General features: G+C 38.6%; 1 protein-coding gene across 26 annotated transcripts in view; it reads left to right on the top strand.

The window, feature by feature from the left end:
* Window positions 1–26,498, top strand: part of ZBTB20 (zinc finger and BTB domain containing 20) — a 758,521-nt gene that overhangs the window by 459,117 nt on the left and 272,906 nt on the right. For 2 of the 26 annotated variants that reach the window (XM_045507291.2, XM_045507292.2), the window contains exons 1-2: window positions 13,571–13,719; window positions 14,323–14,462. The exons of 22 other annotated variants lie outside the window; for them this stretch is intronic. The gene's annotated coding sequence lies outside the window, so the exon portion shown is untranslated. Of the gene's footprint in view, window positions 1–13,570; window positions 13,720–14,322; window positions 14,463–14,585; window positions 14,769–26,498 lie in introns of those variants that run through there. 2 more of the 26 variants (XM_045507296.2, XM_074363891.1) reach the window with 2 other exon arrangements.

Below are 26,498 nucleotides of genomic sequence, written 5' to 3'. Positions count from 1 at the left end.
AATCCAAGAGACAAAGAATTTTTTTTCAGATCTTATACTTTTTTCATTGCAACAAATTTTAGGGCTGGATATGCCTTCTTGTACGAAATAGGGCTAAAAATACCCAGTACTATCTAACATTAGGATCCCTAAATAATTCATGGAAATATGGTTTTCCAAAATTATTCTTGTCTTAAATTTTTATATGGCAAGATCTCTTGGTTGAAGTTTGGGATTAAGGTAATAAAGTTTTAGTTTATCCCTTTCTCTTTAAAGAAGTTGACCAATAGTGACCATTTTAATTTGCCCTAAAGGGAATGAGTATCACTGTAGAGGGTGCTATAAATAACTTTTTTAAAGCTTATATGTAGGGTAATCTCATAATTTATCATCCAAACCGGGCCACTTTTGAAAGTGAAATTGGCTACTCTTAATAATTGTGCCTGAATAGTTGGAACTGAAACTATCCTGAATAAACAGGGACATACAATTACCCACCTTGCAGGACATAATTCTGAGTCTAAGAGTGATGCATTTTGAATGGAAAAAAAGGCCAGCAGAGTGAAATCAATATACCTGACCTGTAACTTGCCCTGATTCCCTGTTCCCATGAAGTTGGGTCTTGAGCACTATAAGGACTATTGACTGTTTCAGTCTCATGCTCTGCCCAAGAGATGACAGAGTGTTGGGAGCATCCATTTAAGACCAAATCAGAAGGAAGAGAGCTATCTGCTGAGTCAAATCCCACTCTTTTTTTATACCACTGGTCTTTGGGGACTTCCATCTAAACTTTGACTATGCAGAACCCAGCCATTCAGACCAAAAGGCATATTCTATGCAGTATTCCCTAGTAAACCTTAGTCACTTTCACAGGGGGTCTAAGAGACAGGCATTAAACCAACATTTGAAATATTAAGAGGGAAAAATCTATCCAACAGTTACATTATTTTTACAGCTGATCAAAATAATGTAATATAATGGAAGGCTCTTATGTTAGTAATTGATAAAATAATTAAACTGCTAAAAATAGATTTTTTATATACCAAAGCTAAATATGATACTGTAGGACTATATTTAATCTTAGAATATTCTCATGGCAGATACAAAAATAAATTTTATTTTGAAAAGAAGATACTGTTTATGAGAATGTATTTCTGTGTACCATCCATGCAACATGCTATCTTACAATTTTGCCTATAAAATGCTGTTCTGAAAAGTGACCCTCTAAGAGTGGTACACTTAACAGAATAACATTACCAGAAAATGACAACTTAAGAGAGCTATTTCTAACTATTGCAGAATTATCTGGAAATACTTCAAATGAGATTACTTTGGTCCGCCTAGCTTAAGAAGTATTTTCCCAGTCAGTATAAAGTTCAAATTAATTTGATTTGGTTCCTGAAAAAAAAAAAACTGTCAGTTTTCTTGCAACTTAAACTTTAATTTGAGATAGAAAGTTTCCCTTCTGGACAACAAGTTGCAGCCTGGAAGTGGTAAAATGTCTAGAGGGGGAAACTAATGAAACTTTGTTGTGGAATAGTTCACAAAGGAATACAAGATGTGTTACATAATGCAGCCCTTTGTTTGTGGAGCCTCTGACAGAATCCTGCAGTTTTAGCTCAAGCTGAAAGCTGCCACCAAAGTCCTCCCCAACTCCAGGCAGCTGAGTCTTTTTTCCCCACCTCCTGCCATGATTACTCTGGCTTCTGATTAAATCACACCTTATATTTAAGGTCGCTAACCTAAAACGACCCAATGCTACTTATTTCTCTCTTCAACAGTTCCCCATTAGTTGTAAAACTTGGAAGACTTGAAAATAGCTTCTGTCCTAACTTATGTAGACTTCTCTCCAAAAGCAAATGCTATAATAGTTTCCTCACGCGTGGGTTCACACACCAGGTGAAAGATTTGGGAAGCTAATTAGCATGCTAGGGAGTCTGGAGCATTTGGGTGAGTCGCAGTCATGCTACCTGAGGGACAGAGAAAATGTCTTGTTGCTAGTGATATACAGCAAGTGCTGGTTCCTCACTTAGCTTTAACAGAGCCAGAACTGCATTGCACTGTCTTCTCTGTATTTAATAGAAATCTTATTTATAAGATTTATTTTTAATCGCTTCTTTAAAACATCCATTCCTTGGGGGCTTAGTCCAATGTCTTATTTCTTACTTAAAATATATTTATACTAATTTTGGAAAACATTTGCAAGTTTGTCTTTATTGTATTAATAACTAAACTAGGTTGTAATAAATTCTTGCCATAGAACTTCTTTTCTTATTTTAGACTCATATTTTTCTTTTTTGACCTGCTTTAATCCTCTTTGCTTAATACAGATTTCCCCCTTGCTTTCAGAGTGAGCATTTCATTACATATCTTGAATGTCTAGTATATATAATCAAGATATTAAGCAAATGAATATTTATTAAATACCAAGAATGTGACCAATGTTTGCCAGATAGTTGGGAAGAGCAGTTGGATAATTCAAATTATGAAAGTTATTTCTTGGTTAGAAACGTGTTCAGTAGCAAAAACTCTGACTTGAGCAGCTTAAACAAATAGGAGTTTGTATTTCTCAAGTAAGAGGAGGTCCAGAGGTAGAGAGTTGCTGGTGTGTGATAAAGTCAGGGCCAATATCTCTGTGTTTCTCTTTGCCTTTTTTTTTTTTTTTTTTTTCATGCTGGTTGCTTTATTTTCACAAAATAGCGGCTACAACTGAAAGTATAATATCCATATTTGAAGGGAGAGGAAGAAGGCACCTGAAGGATTTCTTTTTACCTCTATCAGACAAGAAAAAGCTTTCTCAGAAACCAGCCTCTCAAGCAGATTGCCACATAGATCTTATTGACTGAAACTGGGTCCCAAGGCCACCCTTGGTTGCTAGGGAGGCAAGGGAATCAGGGAACAGATTTGTCATCATTGGCTTAGAAATGTCATAGCTCATCATTCAGGACTGAGCACATTGCCACTCTGAACAAAATAGTAGTCCGTAGGTAGGAAGAAATGTGGGGATTGATATTGGGTAGGCATGAGTGTCTACACCAGTGGTACTAGTCAAAAAACAAAAAACAAAACAACAAAAAAACAACAAAAAAAGGAAAATTAATGTGGACTACAAAAGCTGGAAAATGATGGCTGTGATACAGCATAAGCTGGACTACAAGATAACTAGAGCAATTAGACTGATAAAAGAATAATTACTGGACACTCCAACTACAGGAAGAACAAAAGCTTAAAAGCAGGAACATATAAGCCATATATGGGTTATTTAGTACGTGCTTACTGAATCATAGTAAATGAATGTGTAATATTCCAACACAGAAGTCCGGACGTGATTTAATAAATCATGGAGATAACAGAATAGAAAATTTAAAATTTAGGACTCCCTTGGCAATACCAAGATAAAGGGAAACACTCATATAGTATGGCTACGCTCTAGGGTACTCATCAAGGAGTACTGGAACCTGGGATGCCTAAACAAGGTAGAGCAAGAAATGGAGGCTGAAATACCAAGTTAATCATTTGAACTTGATCTGTGAAAACCTGAATATGTTTCTGGGATCAAGTTTTTGATAATATGCAAGTTATAGCCTCCAACAGGCCCTCCAACTATTGGAAGCATCAGGCTTGTTGCTGTCACTTGCTCCTCGTTTCTCTAAGTTCTGTTCTCTGTGACCTTCAGGGATTTCCACTATGAAAGGAGCTTTGGGAAAATGAGAAGTAGTTCAATGGAGATTTCTAGATTCCTACTTTACAATAATTGACATTTTACATTTATTCAGTTTCTTTCTATGACAGTCACTTTATTGTAGTTTTTAGTTCATTAAAATACCTGACAACAAGCTGTTTACCTTCTAATCAAGGATTTAAATGTCTTGATTTTTAAGCAAAGAAAAGAATTTAATACTGTTCAAAAAAAATTGAGTTGGTCAAAAGGATAATTTGATTGGCTTTTGCTGTTGGTGCTGATTTAACCAGACAACTCAGCCGAGAGTCAAACTTTTTTCTGCAAATACCACACAAGTAACTTCCACTAACGGGAAATTGCCTTTCTTATTATAGTCTTGCTTATTTTCTGTCTAACAAAGGATAAAGTGTCTTGTTCAATTTTGTTTCCCGAACCCTAGAATTTAAATTTGGCTTACCATCTGCAGTATAGCTAAGTAGTAAACTGAAATAATAAATGGAAGTAATTTTATTTTTGAATTGCACCTCCGTGAATCCCACATAATTTCAAGGACTTGACATTATTTTTTGTTTTTACAACCTAAACATTACCTGAAAAATAATGCCAATAGAGTGAGGGATAGGCACAGATTAAAATGTGCAACCTTAGGTAATGGCATTTCTAACACCCTTATGGTCTATAGCCATTTAATGTTTGTTTATTACTTGAGACTTCAGCATCTTTAGTTGGATTAGAAGAATTCAGATTATTTGAGCTGAAGAGTAATTCTTATTTTGGCAAAAGAACATCTATTTTATTTTAATTGACTGAGTTATATATTTTCAGTGACAGATCTTTAACTCCTCCAAAGACTGTAACATTATTAATATTGCACTTGGATAAGTCAGTTTACCTGGGCATTGTTTTTTTGTTTGTTTGACTCACAATGTTGTGTTAGTTTCAGGTGTACAGCGAAGTGATTCAGTTTCTCATATATATATATATAAATAATTTTTCAGATTATTTTCTATTCTAGGTCATTACAAGATATTGAATATAGTTCCATGTGCTATACAATAGGTCCTTGTTGTTTATCTATTTTATATATAGTAGTGTGTGTCTGTTAATCCCAAACTCCTTATTTATCCTTACCCCTCTTTCCACTTTGGTAACCATAAGTTTGTTTTCTATGTCTGTGAGTCTGTTTCTGTTTTGTAAATAAGTTCATTTATATCATTTTTTAGATTTCACGTATAAATGGTACCATATATGTCTTTCTGTCTGATTTACTTTACTTAGTATGATAATCTCTACATCCATCCATGTTGCCACAAATGGCAATATTTCATTCCTTTTATGGCTGAGTAATATTCCATTATATAGATATACCACATCTTCTTTATCCATTAATCTGTTGATGGACACTTATGTTGCTTCCAAGTCTTGGCTATTGTAAATAGTAATGCTATGAACTGGGCATCAGTTTTTTTTTTTTCTTTTTATTGAGTTATAATCAGTTTACAATGTTGTGTCAATTTCTGGTGTAAAGCACAATTTTTCTGGGCATCAGTTTTATCATCTGCAGAATGGAGTCGCTGGACTTACATGATCTCTAGCTACTTTCAGTTCTAAAATTGCTCTCATTTTTCAGTTCAATTCAGCAGATATTAATGGAATACTCACAAAGTGCAAATCAATATAGTATAACCTAGATGGATACAGAGATGAATATTGTGATCTTTTCATGCAAGTACTTTACAACAGGATGCCTTCAAGATTGAGATGTGTATTTCCCAACACATCCTAGCTCCTGATGTTTGGGATGCCATTTATGAATGAGGATATATGATTTATTACCAAGGGGGGAAGAAATTCATATTTTTGTTAATGTTTCTCTTATCTGGATATGAAAAACCAGAAGTCTGAACTATCATTTTAATAATGTGCAATTGTGTCCCACCTTCATTGCAAATAATTTAGAGCACTCCAGACCATTATCTCATTCATCCCTAAAGAAGCCCAATCCAAGTAGAAAAGGGTAATATAGGTACTTACATTTTAGTGATTAGAAAACTAGACCTAAATTTCCTGGAGCAATTTCAGTGATTAGAAAAAGTGGACCTAAATTTCAATGAGCAAGTGAGTGAGAGCAGGTAAAAATCTAGGGACCCTCACTCTAGGTCTGCATAGCCAGCTTCCTTTATGAGTGACAGTTTCTTTTAGCAAGTTCTACAGAACCTGATTGCAAAACTATCTTCCACATCTGATCCTTCCTTATTCTTTACCTAAACAGCAGCTTAGCCATTGACGATTTCAAATGTATCACCAGGGGAAAAAAAAAGGGTGTAGTGGAAGAATGGAACGTGAACAGCAACAAATGTGATACTCAGGCTGTGATGTGGTGATACAACATTCCAGTCTTTGGTTTGCATTAAAATTAGAAGTGAAGGAAAGTTGGGGACTCCTTCATCAACCTGATCTATAAACATTTGACTATAGGCCCAGCAGCCGTAGAGAAACCTGTGCTTTTGCTAGGTGAGAACATTATTCTAAACACACCACCCTGGAAACTCTGCCTCAGTTCTTGGTTATCACTAGAATTTTCCTAGCCTGCTTTTCAGGGGAGTCAGGAACATAAGGAATTATTTCCGTTTACAAATCTTGCAAGCAGCAACTTGGAAACAGATGATTATATTTTCTTTACCTAAATCTTCCTAGGTAGTAAAAAAGCCATATCCGTGTTTCGTCTCATGGTTTCCTTAGTCAAAAATTTGCATCTGAGGCCTAGGAAAATGTTTGGTCTTCACAATCGAATGTTTAAACAGGTGCACACAGCACTGGCTGAGGAAGTCTCCTCCTCTGGAAATCCTGACGTTAAGAGAAAGGTTCTCATGCCAGCTTTCATGAATGCTTGTGAAGGAAAGTTCAGGTGATTCTTAAGTCTTATTACCTGGGTTACCGACCCACTGGCCTCCCTCCCATTCTGTGTTCTCATGAAGAAATTGATTTAATAGATTCAAGATATTATTAAATACATTCTGCATTAATATTATATGTCCTCTTTGAATCCAAGTGGCAATACAATAGAACTTCATTTTATAAATAACACCTTTCAAGCTAACACCACAGGGCACAGTACAAAAGAATCAAAATAGAACACAAATGCTGTAATCAAATGCAGACCCCAGGAAGGCTGATTAAAAAGGCATGTTGCTAGTGAGAGCAGCCAACAGGGTAAGTATAGTGGGTCAGAGCAGAAAAGCCAGCTGAACAGAAGGGCAAACTAAAATAAAACGGACTTGCCTGCCTGACTCACATGAACCTATGACTCTCCTTTGTCATCATCTCCTTTCGGACTCAGGAATTGCAAGAGGGGCACGTGTGTGTTTTTTGGGGAGGTGAGGATCAAATATATGGAGGGTCATTAGGTTTATCCTTAGTCTTCACACACAACACAAACAAAAGAAAATCCTAGAGACAACTGCCGGCAGCTGGCAGCAATGCCTACCATGTGATTGTGAGACAGCCCAGCAGGGCTTGCTTTGCTTGATAATACAACTGGTTTTCAGAAAACACAACTGGAGAAACAAGGAGGTCCTTTTCAGAATAGTGAGAACAGATAGTGCTGCTGTGGCCAGGGCATGAGTAAAGATGAATGGATGGGTGAGATGGGTGCTTTGCGGTCTTGGTCTTGAGACAGTCTCCTCTCCATTGGCCCCTCTTCTCACCCAGTACCTTTCTGTGCTGTCAGCCTCTCACCACCACAACCCTTTCTAATGTCAAAGGTTTGTGTTTTAAAACCCTGCCTTTAATTATGGGACAAAAGATTCTGTCCTCTTCCTGAAGCAAGTAAGAAATTAGATGACAAAGCAGAGGTATTTGAATTTGCCTCCCCATCTATGTGTAAAATCAGTTCTGACAGTGATCACCGTGTACCTTGAGAAATGCATTAAATTGATCAGTTACTGATGCTTTTCTGTTTAATATTGAGGGTCGAACAATACAGGACAAAAATCAGAGGAAAACAATTTCTGCTAAATATGTAAAATATTTTTCTGAGAAATTGAATTCTGTTAACAGCCTACCCAAAAATTGTGTCATGGAACAGCAAATATGGGTTCTAGAGTCAATTAAAAGAAAAAGAGAGAGGAAGGGGGAAAATGAGGTAATTTTTACCACTCCTGAAGCTGTAGGTTGTTTGTAATGACTCTCCTGGTTACCCAGTTAGTTGAAATTCCAGACTGGGATACTAATGCATAAATGTAGGTCAGTAGTTTAGTATTGCTGTACATTTTTTCTTAATCTCTTAATTGTAAACAGAACATACACAGACAGCATTTGGGAATAAATGTTCATTATGCAAATACTAGTATTACTACTTTTACTTACTAGAATGCTATTTTCCCTAATTCTGACAGTATTTATTTAGGTATGCCGAGAGTCAGTATATTAGTAAAGGTGGGCAGCAAGTCTAGTAAGTAGTATAGTAGGTAAGAGATCCCTGGATTGTAATCTCCAAAGTGAGTTATTTCATAAACTATGTAAGTAAATAATTCTACCAGTTATCAATGTACTGCCTCTCAGATCCAAATTTACCCTTCCTTGCCTGCTCTACAAAGATGTATAGGGGTCATTTAAGTATTTTTCCTTTCCCAACTGAATGAGTGTGCTTTATCAATAGAGGATTCCGAGAGACATCATAGGAAGAAGAGGTTTTCCTCCCTGGCTCCTGTGAACTTTTTTGGGAGGCTCCTACTGTGTGCATGGCTTCTCCAAGGCCTGCCTCTTGCAGCATACACAGCTGCATTGGTGCACAGCAGCTGAAGCACTGGTAGCTTCTCCAGTGCCCAGCAGCCAGCAGCTACCTCCAGCACCCGTGCACAACCATGCACACATAAACACCTTGGGTGGTTGGTTTATGCAGCAGTGTGCCTCAGATGAGACAGCCTTCCCATGAACAGCTCTCCTGGCACCCTAGAGTACAGATTTCCAGCAAGTTTTGCTGACACAGCTCTCCAGCAATTTCTCTGCCAGTCATTCATTCATTGTCTGTGCCTCAACCAACAAGTCTGAATCCCAGTCCAGGGGCATAAGGGACTCTTCCTTGGGCACTCTCTATCAGCCCTAGAAGTTGTGGTTGTTCCTGATATTTGCTTATTCTTATATAATTTACAATTTTCTTTACTTCTTACTAGTTACTCCCTAATTATTCCAATCCCCTGTTATAGTTAATAATTCTTCAGATTAAATTTTCCCTGTTCAAATTGCTGTGTGGTTTCTGTCTCCTAATGGACCCTGACTGATACATGACCAAGGAATATTAAAATAATCTGTATTGTTTGGGAATAGGGGAAGGTAAATATGCCAAGTCATCTCTTAATGGAATGGGTTAGCATTACCCAGACCTGCTATTAGATGAACAACAAGTTTTGAGAATTTGATGCTAGATTGAAAGGTGACATAAGAATATGACCCTATCTACTACTTTTAACTGTACATATGGTTTTAAGGACCCAATTTTAAAACATTTTACTTGATTTCAGTAAGAGTTTTTTTAAAAAATACAAACTATAATAAAGCAAACAACAAAAGTCTAGACTCAAAATTCATTTGTTGGTCTTGAAATAATGTTTCAAAATAATAACACTATTATGTGAATTTGTAGACTATTAACGCTAGGAAAATAATGATCCACGTCATTTTTTGAGACCTCATAGCAACAGCAGTAGATACTGTTATTATCCCTATTTTACAAATAGAAAAATAGAGGTTTGAGGTTAAGGAACTGGCCTAACATGGTATATGTAGTATGTTTCAGAGCCAGAATTTGAACTTAGATCTGCCAGTGTGCCTTGGCTCTAAACCATTGCACCCTGCTTCCCGAACACTATCATTGAAACAAATAGCAAGCTACCTGGGAGAACAGACACAGTGCTTGTTTGTGTTGTATTCATCAAAGATCCAGAAAAAGAAACTTGAACGTATCCCTAGAATGTATAGCACACCCCGAGATATTGCAAAGACGATCTGTTACTCTTGCCTAACAAGACATGGACAAACTGGATGAGCACTGGTGATCAAATCCCCAGAACCAAAGTGTTAACAGCATATCAAAAATCCAGCAGCCTTTATTCAGAGCTGAATTGAAGGCAGATGAAATATTAACAGCCGTTCTAGCAGCCCAAGATGAAATATGAGATCCTGTATCAGAAATTATTAGTAACCTGTTAAAAGAAATGCTGAAAAATGGCAGTTACCAAATTAAAACTGGGAAACAGAGCCCAAATGGGGAATTTCAAAAAGTTTGGAGGAAAATAAATGACAGATTGTCCTCTTGGCTCTTATCACTATGCCATCCTAAATCCTACTTGGCAATACACGGTGGAGGTGAAATAAGAACTGCATCTCTGCCAGTGCTGGTCCTCAAGTCTGCAGTCCTAAGTGTCTGTGAGGGTGTCTGGGATTGACTGGAAAAGTAGTTGGAATTTGGTAGCTTTATCTAAATTGAAGAGTCTGGAGACTCTTATTATGAAAGGCTTCCTCTCATTTGTGAATTGGCCCCTTTGCTCCACTTTTGGATGCCTGGCTTCCTCCATGCCGAGCTGCACTCAGTGTTTCTACATGGGAAAGCTATTCTCCTTAAATGCTTTCAAATTTAAAGCATCTATCTGATATGTTCACGTTTATGACTCAAAATACCTAGCATCAAAAAAAAAAAAAAAAAAAAAAGAGAGAGAGGAAGATTACAAATACCAAATACCGGGTGGTAAATGAAGGCGATATTTTTCCATCAGTTACCGAGAGCAGAGAAATGACTGTAAGCAGAGTTGTTGAGCAGTTGGTGCCAGAGAGAAAAGGGAAATGAGCTATAGAACCATAGAATCTTAGTGTTGGCAGAGACCGTGAAGTTCATGCAGTCCTACCCTATCATTTTTCAATGAAGAGGCTGAGACGTGGGGAGTTAAGGGACCTGACTAGCCGTAGACACATAGTTGTTTACTGACATTCAGGCCAAAAACATTTCCCAACTCCCAGTCTGGAACTCAGTAGTTCAGCATGCTACTGCCATCCTCAACTGAAAATTAACACTAACCCAGCCTGGAACATAGAAGAATTCAGCATCTGTGGGGAGCAAGAAAAATGATGAATTTTGAAATGGAAATCAGTCTGGGAAGAGGAGAGGGGAAATGGATGATTCACCTTCATTGTGACTCGATGGCCAACTTTGTGCAAGACATTTTGTATCAGTTTACTCCCCCGTGCCTGCCCACAAATAGTAATAATTTGGTGGTGCTTCCCCAGGGTTTATATTTATGCATTCAGATTTGGTTTGCTTAGAGAATTCTGCCATATGCAGGTTGTCTTGATTGGTTTGTGGGTGGCATTGCTGTTGATTCCTGTTATTTATGTGAGCCTGACTTTTTTCTCTAGCACTAAAATGTGCTCCAGAGTCTTTGTAGGGAGAATCTTCTCCAAGGGGCACCCTAACTGAAGAACGGATGTAGGTTCAAGATGTAAGAATTATCTTCTGTTAACCCTGGTATTCTGTTAATCTCTTGGGGAACTTGGGCTATATGTGGACCTTTTAAGCAGGATCATGAATTAGGTGAAATAATTTTCTTTATTCGCAAGCACAGGATCATTTGAAGTAAACCAGCAACAAAGAAGACACAATAAAAATGTCTCGGTAGGACTCCCTGCAAAATAACAGTATGGGTCTTTCAGACCAGTCGAATATTTTTCAGAATAGAGCAACCGGAAATGAGAGAATCAGACAGTATGATGAAAACTACAGATGGAAGGCTTTGCATGAAAAGTGATTATGGACAAGAGAGGGCTCAGGAGCGGGTAGGCGTGGAGTTGGAAAGGAGCGGGTAACTGAAATAAGAGAAGATAATGCTTGACCAGGTCTAGTAAAATATTCCCTGCCACAACCACTGTTCCATGAAGAGATTGAGCCAAGAGGCCTGAATAAACTAACCTTAAGTTCAGCGTTGCCATTATTGTGGGAGGCATCAGGGAGAGCACATCCGGACTTGTGTTACACAGTAATCACTGCTGGGTGTCAGCATTCATCAGCCAGATGGTCAGACCCACAATTAATCAATTAGGCTGGGATGATCAACTGGACAAAGTTTTCCCCTTTGGTAAAAAACCCTCATCATGCGGTCAAGGCCGATAGCACTTTTATCCTGTTGCTTTTGGAGAAGCTTCAAAAAATCACTCTTCTTTTTTAGGCCTCTAGTTTCTGAACGCTGTTAAGGCCAAGCAGCTTTGACAACATAGATACCCCAAATCAAGATTTTTTTTTAACATAATAGGTTTTCAACATCTTCTGTGTTCATGTATAATGTTTAACATAGCCAAGCAGAAATAAGCTTTTTAAAGCAGCATTCTTTGAGGAATGTTGCCCAACTGATTTTACCAGAGTCTCTGTGCCAGTTCCACTCAACACAGTGGAACGACACAGGAAATGATCCTTTCACTGGGCGCTTATGAAGATGATATAATAAATAAAAAGAATAGCACTTTATTAAGTATTCACTTGTGGTGAAGACTGACAGACATTAGTCAGTCCTTACAATAAATTTAGGGTGATAATATTCCATTGTAAAGAGAAGGAAACTGAGGCTAGAAAGTTCATTTGCTCAAGGTTGAGCATTTATCAAAGATGTGTTGAGATGATTTAATACTCTCTGGAATAAAAACTAAAAAAAAATTTACTCTGCATTTTTTGACACATTTGTGCATCTTTAAGGGATAACAATTAGGAATATATGGTGGGTCCGTATAATTCCTCTTCAGAGCAGTTCAAAGAAATCTCATGGTAGTGTTTCCCAACTCTGCTGATGGTACTCTCTTTACTGCAGTTCCTGATGCACACCATCTGAATTTTGAGATCCCTTTCTTCCTTATTTTGGGGCCATCACCACTATTTGCTGATAATTCTGTCCCTCTGTCAGTCTCCTTATCTAGGAGTGGTTCTCGGAGTTTGTTTCATACACTAAGATCTTTCTTTATCCATTGGTTCATCGCGTGATTTGCTGCCTCCAAAACAAAATGTCTGTCACCGATTTGTTCTTTACATTGAACCTGGTTTGTCCCTCTGACTGTTTTGTTTTTCCTCTCCTCTCGCTGTATCACAGTCCAACTGCACAGGGAGAGGTGTTTGAAAGTCTTCTTGGTGGAAAGTGTCACTTCTGATCGAGGTCTCTGCTGACCTCATTGAGTAGAAATATGGACACAGTCTCATATTTCTCTTGTGCTTCATCTCAAACTTACGTCTCTTTTCTCTTAGCTCTTCTCTACCGACACCCAAGCTCAATTTAAGGAGTGCTTCTCTTTAACCATTTTGTGGCCAGTATTTTGCAGGCTGTACAAGGATACTATTGACCCAAATGTACATTTCTGAGATATTAGGCTTTTACTTAGAACTATATTATTTTATGGACTATGAGGGTTCCTCTTGCTATTTAATGTAGTGCTTTGCTTTTATTTGTATGTTTGGCTACTTACCAAATTGGGAAAGCAATACCAAAATACCAGGATTGGTGACCACTGTTTCTTAAATCAAGTTCAGGAGCACATGGGGAAAAAAGATGTTCCAGAGATCTTAATGAGCATCTTTTCTCCTCCAGGGCTCCGCCAGTGCCCTCTTTCTCTGCCTGTGGTACTCTGATTTGTTCTTGCTATGTTTGGTAGGCTGCTGTTCTAAGTTTTCCCTTGCTGCTCCTTTTTCTACAATCCTGCAGTCTTCACCCCAGAGCTGATGAGCCGCTTTCACTTTGACCTGCAGTATCTCCGTGAATTGCAGAGCTGAGCCCTGCCATCTAGACGGCCTTTCTGCTTCATTTTACTCCTGACCTAACCCCCCCCACCCCCTGCTATTCCAGGCCTGGCCTCTCATGACCAGAGACTGCTGACTCATCCTGGCCTGTGCCAAGCTGTGCAGTCGCTTAGCGATGTGGACAGGAGTCGAAGGACTAGAATGAGATCACTGAACTCATTTCACTTGTTGCTTACGGTACAGTCCAGCATGAGCTGGAAATGTAGGAACCTCAGCCTCCCGAGCAGAAAGAGTAAGTAGATTAAACACACCGCATCACCAAGTCCTCAACAAGCAGCAGTGGGGTGGCGGGCGGGGGCTGGCTTTCTCATGGCCGTGTCTAGGGCATTCCGGTTCATCAGGAATGTTCCTTTGTCCTCTCTTCTTCCTCTCCTCCACAATCGCACCCTTCCCCCCCCCCCCTTCCCTGAACTTCCCTTCTGAAAATGTCCGGATGGCACAGCCGTGATCTGGGCAGAAATGAAATTTTGCTAATAAGCAGCCTCCACAAGAAACCCTTGAACAGTGACACTGTTGAAACTGCTTAGTTTAGTTTGTCTCCTGGGAACTCACATGAACTTCCCAACAGAATTCAAGGGGATAAAAAAACTCTTTTTTGGTTCTCTTTTCCTTTCTGTTTTGAGGGAGGTAGTTTCAGGAGACATGGCTGCATTCTGGTGCGGTGTAAAGCTTTCCGTCGGGAGACAACAATGTGCGTTCCTCTGGCAGGACGGGATGGGGTTTTTTTTTTTTTTGTTTCTCCTGCTGTTGTTTATTTATAAGACATTTCCTCTCAGTTAGTGGAAGTTAGATCGTAAGAGGCTCCAGTGATTTTCCTTCCACCTCCCCTCCCCAGTTTCTGTGCTTCAGCACTCTGGAACACTGTGAACTCGACAGACTGCTCAGAGCAGGGCGCTTAGCAGCCAGGCCTGGACACTCTCAACAGACTGTGCTGATTCTCAGTCGACACTCCTTGGATCAGGAACCACAGTCCTGGTGAGTGGTGAGGTTCCAGAATTTGATGTGTCAAGGATTCTATTCTTGGTGTCTCTGAGGCAGTCAGGAAATAACGAGTGTTTTTAAAAAGGAAAAAAAAAATGCAGTTTTTTTTTTTAAAAGCTACCAAACAATCCAACGGCCTGATGAAGCTTTTACTATGCACAGCTGAGAGCACTCTGTGGACAATGGCTGAGCCTTGAGTCTGTGCACAGGAGGAGCCTGCAGGCATAGGTTTCATGCTGCCACCGATGGATGTCAGCCTTGACATGCCTAGAAAACACGCTTGTGGGAGGAGGAAGATAGGTGAGTGAGTGGGGTGGGGAGGTGGTATCGAGGTGGCGAGAGGGAGAAGTGAAAGTGGGATTCACCGTTCGCTTGGAGTTTCTCTCTACCAACTTTTCATGCATCTCTATTCAGTGCATTTACGTTATGCTCAGAATACTTAACGTACCCAGCTAAGCAAGAAAGAAAATTAGAAGCCTAGCAAAAGAATATTGTTAATACTGTGCTTCTAAAGATTATTTTTCGAAGAACTGGTTGTTTTAAATGTTAGGGAAACTCCTCCCACCTGACCTTTGGAAAATTTTATTTGTCACACCCTCTTTATTCTTCTGCCTTCATGGTATCGAACAGAAGAATGCAAGGAGAATCCTTATTTGGTTCCGGGGAAATTTATCATCCTGACATAGGAAAACTAGATGACTGTCCTCACAGTATTAAACCCAAATATAGTCTTGTCCTCAATATAAGAGACGCTGATTGAGTGTGCTCTGAGAAGTTGTCGAAGGAATGGAATGGGGGTGGTTGCATCCTGTCTGATATGAGACTAGCAGAGGAGTCAACAGACCAGCTTTTGGTGCCAATATGTGCCTTTCACGTCCTTGTTAATAACTTGCACTTTCCCTGGAAGTGGAATTTCAGTCGAATGCATATTTATTTCTTACCATCAGACCTCTACTTGGTTGATCTTTCAGAGGTATTTGATCTTACTGTGTTTTCTTGTCTTCTTTCCAATTTCAAGAATCCAGCATGTTCCAAAATATTAAGAGTGGAAAAAACAAAAAACAAAAAAACATGGTGGCCATAAAAGTATTTGACTGTGTGGCAGCATCTGAAGTGAATTGCTCTTTGGAGAGAGGGAGGAGTCTTTGATGTCCCCAATATGGTTCTCATAGGCTAAAACTTCCAGGAACCACAACCCAGCCTAAGGGGCACTTACTCGATGTTCTTAAATATTTGGAAAGAGATGCTATTTTATTGTTTTAGTTTTTCTTGCTATTAACACATTGCCAGTAGATTCCTCCTAAAAGTTGAAAATGCTTTAGCAATAGTTGATTTTACATTTAACCAGATGTGTACTGTGTGTGCCTGTGGTGTGTACTCTTGTCCAAGCTGGTGTAGTTGTCCAACATGTTACATTGGTACTTAGCTTTGGAATTTTGTTTGCTACTCTGGGCAATTCAGATTCTTAGCCATAGGACTCACCAGTGCTTATGTGGTCCCACGTTCCCTACAGCCTCATCAGGGTCCATCAGTGACCTTTAGCACAAAGAGTCAGCTTCCTTTCACAGGTTCTATAGTTTGTGAGGCACATCAGATTCCTGTGCTGCCATCATGATAGGAGGCAGTCTCAGAGTTTTATTAGGACCAACGTGCTGAAAGTTTAATGGTATATAATGGCCAAACTTGCCTGTTTCAGTCAGGCCATGTTGGTTGTGACCATACTACTTGTATGTGTAATGTTTCTTGGGGATTTTCCATTAGTTCTCTTATTTTCAAAAGAAAGAAGTTGAATGGCAGAATGGTGTTAAATTTTTTTAAAGTATGATATAAAAAATCTAACTAGTTTTTACCCCATTACTGCCAAGACCTATATGAGGTTGTTCCTTCCTCAGTTTTAACACTCAGGCTGTACAGACTCCCAGGACAATTGTCTGTTAATCTCTGGTAGGGGTGATGTCTATTAGGACTACAATAAGGGCAAGTTGGGTCTCTAACACTTTGAAAACATTTTATTATTGAAATCTTCTAGGCCTGTACATAAAATTTTATAAGCATCTTTAAGTGGAAAATAGGTAAACACAGTATCTAAGGGTATATCCCAAGTGATGACATTTTAAAAATACAACCTGCCAGAGAAATTTTCTTTATTGTTGCCAAGATCTGGAGTTCCACGTGGCTGTGGAAGAATTCCATGGCTAAGTTAGAATTTATAAGTCAGAATTTGATCAGTGCCTTTGATAGAAATGCAGGATAATGATACATTTCTTCTGTTTAAATGCCTGTATTAATATTACCTGATTTCTTCAATACCTATGTTATAAACCTTCATAGTGTACTGTCAATGATTCGATCTTCCAGTGCTCATCTCCCAAATTCTAATTTCATTTCGGAAGATGCATGTTACAAAGTGTATATTTTCTTGCATGTACATTTTATCTGTAAGTACTTCCTATATGTTAAATTCATTAAATTAGGCAGTCACAATTAGACACAAATGACATTGCTAAGTAACAGAATTATGATTGCCCCAATAAGAAATTATTCTTTTTTATTTATGTAGAAATGCTTTTGATATTCATTTGATGTCTTTGAAAAAGCTACATAGTCTTAAAAGTTAGGAAGAAGGCATTGATTCATTGTATCACACAATTGTGTATGTGTGTTATTTTGTGCATGCTTATATTCAGCTATTAAAAATAGGACCAAATGCTAGCTAGGGTTACTTGCCTTTGAATTCAATAAAACCACGAGTGAAATATAGCTGACATTTTATCACACTGATAACACAGAAAATTTACACAAATATTTATGAACAGTATCTGCAAAAGGTGAGATTTGGTTAGCTGATAAGATTGGTAATTATCCTTCATCAAATATACATGTTAGATTATGAACCTAAATTCTGTTATGCACAACTTCAAAATATTATTTGCTATATGTATAAAGTAGTTTAAAATTAAGTAGAAAGAGATTAAATTGCTGTTAATTATCTTAAAATTGAGAATATATTTAATTATTTACTTTCTTTGTAAGAATTAATTTATATACAAATGACCCAGTTTATTCTAGTTTCTCAGCTATTTAGCTGTACATTAAATACTTTGATGCTGTATTTACATATCAGCATCAGCAACTATAATTATCCAGATACCTTTTCAACTATCCAGCTAAGGCATATTCTTGTCAAGTCACACTTTTCTTCTTTGAAGCTTTCCATAATAACCCAAACTAAAAGTAAAACTTCTTCTTCTGACATTAATAGCGTTTAAAAAGTCTATAGCTTTCATTTGGCACTTATCATGTACCATGTTTTTGTGTGTGTGTGTGTGTGTGTGTGTGTGTGTATATGAAATTACAAGTGGCTAGAAGGCAGGTACTTTGTCAAGCCAAAGTCAAATTGCCTTAATCTCAATGGAGGATCAGTGAATAGGATGATGCATGAATGAATGAATGGATAAATGGTTATCTGTAAGTCAGTGCATTGACAATGAATGTCTTGCTTATCATAAGAAAGAAATATGCCCAGAAAACACATCAATAGATTCTTCTATATCTGAACCCCCTTAATTCCTATATTAGATCTTCCAACTAGCTAACAGCATCTCCAGTCATTTGCCAAGGTAGCTTTTCTAATCTCCACAATGTCCAGGTAATTTCTGATGGGGCATATCTTGAGCTTTCAGTAGCTCCATTCATTTTCCAAGACTCCTGAGGGTGGCCACATACCCAGGTTGGTCTGCTCCTACAGTATGAAATTACCAGACTTGCCCATAATGTATCAGATTGACCAATGGCTTCTGCAGCTTGTCAGTACTTGCTTACACTCACTCAGTGGTTCTTTCTTTCCTCAAACTCAACCATCCAAGGAGCTCAGGCTGATGTCAGATGTGAAAAGGCATGAAGACTGGCTACAAATGCCTGTGAACTAGAAAGGAGAAGGGTGGAGCAGACAGCACAATAAAGAGAGGGGCAAGAGGACAGGCAGCCCAATCATTTCTACTATCTTAACAAGCACTAATTAAATGCCCTGTTTTAGGCAAATAATAGCTGAAAATAGCCAAGTGCAGTTGTTTCTCTGAGTAAAGAAATTGGTGGGATCTTTTAGTGCTTCTGCAGTCAGTTAACTGGAGCATAAGAAGGCACATTTGGTGCTGTGGACACATTGGAGGAGAGGGGCCCATTCCAGCACCCTAAATGGTACCCTGCTGACATAAATAATATCCAGAGACTAGCTTCATATACTACAAACTGGCCTAAAGAAACAATAATTTTAAAAAGTCAAAATGTTTTATAAAATTTAATTACATTTTTTTATCAATGGTCAATCCACTTGGCAATCCCCAAACTACATCTAATTCTGTCTCCTACACTGAATTCTTTTCTGGAGCTTCTAATATATATAAATGAAATGTACTAGTTTTATTTCCTTCTCTTTTTATTTGTCCTATTTATCCTCTAGTAAACTGAAATCCTAGATGTGAGCAGCCAGAGGGAGAAAGAGAAGTGATTCACATAATGGATAATTAACCCTTGAACAATGGAAAGTTAACTCTCCACAGACATGCCAAAAACTGAAATGTTTTGTTGTTAAATTTGTTCTCCTTTGGGTGTTAACACATAGAGGACATCTCCATTAGCACAAACTTGGCACCAAACAACCCGTTCATTCTCAAGCTACAAATGCTACACTCACCTTCCAGTTCGTTCTGGCAGGATTTGTAGCATGATGTCCTCTTGGGTGGTGATGTACAAACCACTCTGAGGGGCAAAATTGTATGAGTGCCTAATCCACTTTTGAAAATGAAAGAAAAGGATCTGTTTTATGAAAAGCCTCTAATAAGGAAAGACACAAATTGTAATAAAAAGTGTTAGCACCTTGCATCTCCTGTTAATTGCCTTCCTAGTCAAAAGGAACCAAAATAGTGTAGTAAATGTTAGAGGTACACCAGGAACAGAGTGCAGAGAATTGTCTCTTCCTTTTAATAGTGAGTTGAAAAGGGTAGCAAACCTTAAACTATCCATATATCCTTAATTTGGGCTCCTAACCTTACTCATCTACTTCATCTGTCTAGTGAGGAGAACAGTACCCATTGAACTTATTTATCAGCATTGTTATAAGGATCCAATTATAAAAATTGTCTCTTCATTACATTCATTAAACACGGACTTAACATTCATTCATCCATTTACTTATTTATTAATGCAAGAAACATTTTAAAATCCGCATCTGTGACAGGTATTATTCTAGAAGCTAAAGATTGATTCATTTATTAACAAATATTTATTAAGTTGCACATACTGTGCACCTGAAACTTTTCCAAGGGCTGGGATTACTACAGTAAACAAAACAAACAGAAGTCTCTATTCTCATAATACTTTCTGGGCAGAGGAGAAAGACGACAAACAGGCACATATGTAAAATTTATGGTGTGTTAGATAGTGATAAGTGCTATGGAGAAAAGTGAAAGAAGAAAGAGAAACAGAGATGGAGACAGAGAGTGTGCATGTGTGTGTGGGCGCGTGTGTCAGGGATGAGACTGCAATTTTAAACTGGATGAAGTGTGAATGCCTCACCAAGGGGACAACGTTTGAGAAAGGTGAAGAAGCAAGTTTTGTGGATGTCTGGGTAAGAGCATTTCTGGCCTGAAATCATCAAGTGCAAAGGCCCTGGACAGGAATGTATGGGGCAAGTTTGGTAATAAGGGAATCTATGTGGCAGGATCAGAGTGGGTGAGCAGGGGAGTGGTAGATGAGGCAGGGGAGGCAGTAGGGGCCTGAGCAGGTAGGCCTTTATATGCTGTTGTGAAGGTGTTGGCTTTGTCATTGACAGTACAAACATGAGAAGACGTGACCTCGTGTTGCTCGCTGGTGGAGACACAGGTTGGGAAACAAGTTGTGATAACATCATATGCTAAGTAACGTAATTTAAGGATGCTCGAGGAACCTTCGAGGCACAAAATAGTGACTGTTTACCTGAACTTACCTTGCGGCAGAGGGTCAGGGAAGGCTTCACAGAAGAGCTAATAAGTCCGTGCTGGGCCTTGAAGAATTTTCCCAGATGGTCAGGGCGAGGAAGAGCATTCAGAAAGGGGACCAGCAGGGGCAAAGGCACTTAAATAGGAAACAGCATGGCAGAGTTGGGGACCAGTATCACTCACGTTTAGTGAAGGAGTATGGAGAAATGATGCTATAGATGTAGGCAGGGAACAATCATGTTGGGCTTTGATTGCCATGCAAAGAAGTTTTATCATCATGTGGCATTTGGGGAGCCATTGAATGGTTTTAAGTGGAGAAGGTTAATGATCAAATTGTGTTATGGAAGATCACTCTGGCAGCAGGGCAGAGGATAGATTGGAGGAATGGGAGAATAGAGACAGAAAAATGAGTTAGGAGGCAACTAAAATTGTTCAGACAGAACACAATGAAGCCCTGAACTAGGACAACAACTATGGGAATAGAGAGGAGGAGACACGTTCGAGAGATAAGAGGCAGAATGGACACAATTTAATAACCTTTGAGCTGGGCATCAAGAGAAGAAGGAATTTTGGATTGCTCCCAGGTTTCTGCCTTGTACAGCTAAGCAAGAAAGGCTATGAGGAGGAGGTTCCGTAGGCTGGGGGAAGATGATGAATTTGTTTTTGAATGTGTTAACTGTGAGATGCTGGGAAGCATCAGGACCTCTGCCTGGGAGGCTGTTGGATTTTCTCAGGAACCTGGAGAGAGGTCAGGGATAAAGAGAAGTCTGGCAATCATCTGGATCGTCAGCATCAGGGTAATAGTTAAAATTACTGAGTGGACTTTTCTCAAGGGAAATGTATTGGTAGAAAGCAAAAGGGAGCAGATCCTTGGAATAAACCACATTTATGGAACAGAGAGAGGAAGAGGCATCTTAGAGAAGATTATTTTGAGCAACTCTTATGTGCCAGCCATTGTGCTAGATGGTGGAGGAACCAAAAAGACTGGTGCCCACATCCTGCCCTGGAAGTACCAACAGTTTGTATAAATATAAGAGGCTATTATTATTACTGTCATCACCAACCATGGGACAGTGCTAGCAGAGAAAATGCCCAAGCATAACAGAGAAAATAGTGCAGAGTGTTTGATGAACATTAAGGGAGATTACAAAAGCAGAATCCTGAAGTTTGCTGCATGTATTTTGCTATACAGTTCATTTCTGATTTCTCTAATACTTGTATGTGTCTGTTCCAGTGTTAGCATGGGTTCAAGCTATTGGCAAAACAAGCCAGGTGTAAATTATGGTAGAATTGAAATCGATAGCGCTTTGAAGCACTGGAGTGCCCAGTTCACATCAGGGCGTGCGTCTGTGTTCACTGAAACATGGCTATCAAGTGCACCCCGAGTCATTAGATGTGTTATCCAGTGAATAACAGCATAATGATATTTTAGCAGAGCAGCCTTATGATAAATTCTGCTTTAGCGAAACTCCATATACAGAGCAATTTCTCCTGGCCGTGTACATTGCATGGCAAAGAAAGGATATCCTGCTGCGTATCAGAAGGCTGTAATTTCATTTAGGGGTTCTATTGACATCGTAAACTGCAAGAGCAGAGCTCAAGTGGCTATTTAAGTCATAGGAACTCAAGCTAACATTACTGCCTCGTCCTAATCGCCACCTCCAACAGACTCCTGCCTATACATATGTGTTTTATGTTTCTGTCTTTGTGTCTATAAATACTCAATCACTCCAGGGGCTGAGGAGATAAGCTGTCCTAAAGTATGACAGGTATCTGTCACCTTTGCAGCTGGTCTAGGATAAGGGCTAAAAGCAGTTATATTATTCATTGAAGGTCAAATGCGAAAAGGGGCCAGAAACCCCCAACAAGTTCAGAATATAGGTGTTCTTGTTTTCCTGCTTGAAGACATTCTCTACTCCGTTTAAGGTCAGAGTCTACCAACCTGTTGTGTCTAGAACAGTAGGGACTTTTAGACTTACCTGTCCATCAGAGTTCACAGCTTATAAGTGCTTGCCCCATCCTTTCCTCTCTTCACCTTGACCCATGCTCTCTTGTGAAAATGCCAGTACTGGATAGTCTTAGAATAATATGCAGTAAGGAACAAGTTATGCAGTGCCTTACAAAAGTGATTCCCTAGATGTCTAAAGGGGTCCCTAGAACCCCTAAATGATTCCCATTCTGTCCTGAGACATAGTCCAGCTGAAAATTGGAAGCCATAGTTAATTGTCTAATTGAATGTTAATGTTCTAAGGAAAATAACAGTAATAAAATTGCAATTTGTCGAATAGTATTTATCAGATGATGCTTTGGAAATGACTTCAGGAGACCAACAAGGAAAGATTCAAAGCAGCATATGTTTCTCTTTGGTTTGTAATGAAAATGTTCATGCCCCTACATTAACAACCAACTTCGTCAAGAGAGGATACTACAAAATTAGACACTGGAGTTCAAACTCATTCAGTCATTATGGCTGATATTTCACTTAGTCTCTGTCTTTCCTGGCCTTGGGAGTCATCTGTCTACATACTGTCTTAATTAGAAATCCCTGCAGAATTATCATGTTTCAGAAAATCACAGTAGTAACAGAACTTATGACTCCTCATAAGGTAAATGCATTTTAGAGTCATCTTATTCACCCTTATGTCACCTTGTAGAGGAATGGAGGATGGAGAGGCAGAGAGCTAGACTCACAATTAGTGGCTGACTGAGACTAAAGTTTTTACTTTCCACATTAGCCTGTCCATTGTCCTACTGCTTCATCACAATGTTTCTTTATTGCTTAAATATTGTGATTAAAATTAAGGTCTATAAGCTCACAGACATAGAAAAAAATTATAGTTACCAAAGGGGAAAGGGCAGGGAGGGATAAATTAGGGATCGGGGATTAACAGACACACATTACTATATATAAAATAGATAAACAACAAGGACCTATTGTATAGCAGAGGAAACTATATTCAATATCTTATAATAACCTATAATGGAAAAGAATCCAAAAAAGAATATGTATATATATAACTGAATCACTTTCCTGTACACCTGAACCTAACATTGTAAATCAACTACACTTCAATAAAAAATTTTTTTAAAAGATGAGCCAAAAAAATTAAGGTCTATAACAGCTGAATCGCTCTCATCTGTTACCATGATATTTTCATTATATTCCTGAGCAACATAGTTTGCCATTGTCACATTTCTGAGAGGTGCTACTGCTCTAGAAAGAGTATCTGTCCTCAGATAATTTATATCCATGGGAATGTAAAAAAAAATTATGTAGACATAGATAAGCTCTGACATGAGGAAATACAACTCGCCTATTGTTCTCCTGGATTTAGGAAGCAGAGCAGTGATAAGGGGGCAGACTCTCTGGGTTCTACCACTTACTAACTGTGTGACCTTGGGAAAGCTATTTAATTCTTGTGCCTCCATTTCTTCATATGTAAAATGGGGATGATGATGATACCTTCATGATAAAATCACTCTGGGAGTAAATGACCTAATAAATGTAGAGGATTTAAACCAATACTTGGCAAAGTAATATATATCAATCAATAAACATTAGCTGCTATTATAATCACCATTATCAACCTCCTCTTCATCACTTATTCCTGTGCTGTAGTGTTTTGGTTAATATCCATTAGGGAGAAACCTACACACGTGTGTGCATACACGTACACATACACGCAGACAAGCCCACACCCCATCCACCCAGCAATGCCTGCTTACTCCAGCTGTGGGCTTAAACCTCACCTATGTGTTAATTTCAATGTCTTCCTAAGCAGAGAACATACAAGGATACCATGCTTTAGATGAGGTGGATTTGCTGCTATGTTCAGTCTTTACACTGGTTCCAAATACTTGATGCAGAACTGTTCAGTGGCTGGGCCTCACTCCTGTTACCTACTAACTCTGGTTGTTCTCATCTCATTGCTTAAGTCCTTCCTAAACTATAAATTCTGTTAAGCATGATCCAGTCCGATCTATTGATGGTTTCACCATGGTAGTTTGAGCATAATAAATAAATGTAAGGTAAATGAGTGAATTAATGAATGAATGTTCTTCTATTTCCAGCCCCTTCATTTAGGTCCTAGTCCTGGCTACCTGATATTCTAAATGCTAAACTCATTGTCCACCTAGGCCACTGTGTTCACTATCCCTAGTTATTATTCTGTCTTCTAGTCCAAACTCTGCTAGTTAGTTTTCTCTCATTGCCTGATTTGAAACTCTCAACACTGAAATCCAGTCAGTATAGTAGGACTACCCTCCTATCTGCTCCATCTCTTCCTTTGTGAATCCACGAACACTACCCTTAGAACTGTGTTTCTTATTCCTCTGCCTGTGCCTTCTTCCCATTTGAAATTTGAACTTTAATCTTACGAGTGATTTATTATCCATTTGCGTTTTCATCTGATGTCCTTGGTCCTAACCTTAACTTTGATCTTCATACCATGTTATTCACATACCCCTTTCTATATTTATTATATTTTGAGAAAAATATGCTTATGTCAATAGTAAGTAAGTGAAAGCTGATATCAAGCCTGATCTGAAAGAAGCAGCATTCAACCACGTTGGCCGACCATGTGTTGGGCCATTTGTTATGCCTCCACAATGGTCCTTATCTTAGCTCCTTGATAAACATCAGAGATCTGATATCCTGAACCTGGTCTCAGTTGCCCTATACCTGCTCTATCCCTAGGCTAGTACTAACAACATCCAAAGCTTAATTAATGTAAAATTTAATTGGGAAATGTTGGCATTAGTGTAGAGTATGTCTAGCAGTAAATATCACATGTGAAAGTGAGAGGAACTAAAAATAAAATCCCACCTTGTTGCAGCTGGTCAAAACCACTGACCATCATATGTTGATATATTTATTGTGTGCCCTTCATTGTCACTTTTTATTGGGGGAGGTGCTTTTCTGAAAAAGGGAGAAAAGATTTTTTAAAAAGAAGAGGAGGGCCAATTTAAATACAGAAACAAGTATGATGCTAAACTTAATTAGTATTTGTCACAATAGTTAACAGTGTTACTATTATCAAAGACAATACCTGCTTACAAGGAGCTTCTAGTTTATATAGCCTTATTTTAGAGATTAGTAATTAGATCCTAAAACTAATTAGGTGGAAATTACTAGTCTGTAATTATGCACTAAAACGAGCAGTAAGGAAAGGCAGTGCGTGCTTATAAGAATTCACATCAGGGTGGCTTCTAATGGCATGTGGAAGGCTTGATAGAAGAGAGAGAACTCTAGCTGTTGATGTAAAAGTTGGGCATTGAAGGATGAAGGAAAAAGGGTCTTTTGGAGAGAAGGAAAACTGGAATGTGATGGTGTGATATCAGAAAACAGGGAAGTGGGGGGAATGAAGGAAAATTTTGACCTGAAGGCACAGCAATGGGAGTGAAGGCGATGTGCACAGAAAGTGATGAAATTAGAAATGAGATCCATTTTGGCGAATATTAGGATATGAGTGTGAAAAGGCAGGTGGAGTACAAAATGTATTCCTTGTGTTTCTAGGTATATTATTCAAAAGAAAGGAAAGTGTATGTCCGTATAAAACGTGTACATGAATACTCATAGCAATATTATTAATAATAGCCAAAAAGTGAAAGAACTCAAATGCTCATTGTCTGATGGATGAGTAAATGAAATGGTATATACAAAAAAAATGTATGCTTTGTGGATAATGAGAACAATTCCTGTCATACTGTTAGAACTCAATAAGGGCTGGCTGAATACTTGACACATTTTAGAGAGACAAGCAAAAATAATGAAAGTGGTGTTTTAAGAGTCCACCAGGCCACAGTGTGCAGGGTGGTTTGAGGGGGTTGAGACTAGTCAGAGATGCCAGCTGAGAGGCAATTGCAGTCATTCAGGTGGAGAGCAACCAAAACTCAAATACAGTCATGACAGTGGAGATAAAGAAAATGGACATTTCAGGAAACATTAACTGCACTCTCCATGTCTCTTTCCAACCAACCGTAACCCTAGTCCCTCATAACCATAATTTTAACTGAAAGATATCTCCTAAATGTGAGGTCCTTTTTGCTTTTTTAT

The sequence above is a fragment of the Camelus bactrianus genome, chromosome 1 (assembly GCF_048773025.1).
Source record: "Camelus bactrianus isolate YW-2024 breed Bactrian camel chromosome 1, ASM4877302v1, whole genome shotgun sequence".
NCBI classification, from domain to species: domain Eukaryota; kingdom Metazoa; phylum Chordata; class Mammalia; order Artiodactyla; family Camelidae; genus Camelus; species Camelus bactrianus.
The sequence above is the reverse complement of the archived record's forward strand: the minus strand, read 5'-3'. Positions and strand labels throughout refer to the sequence as shown.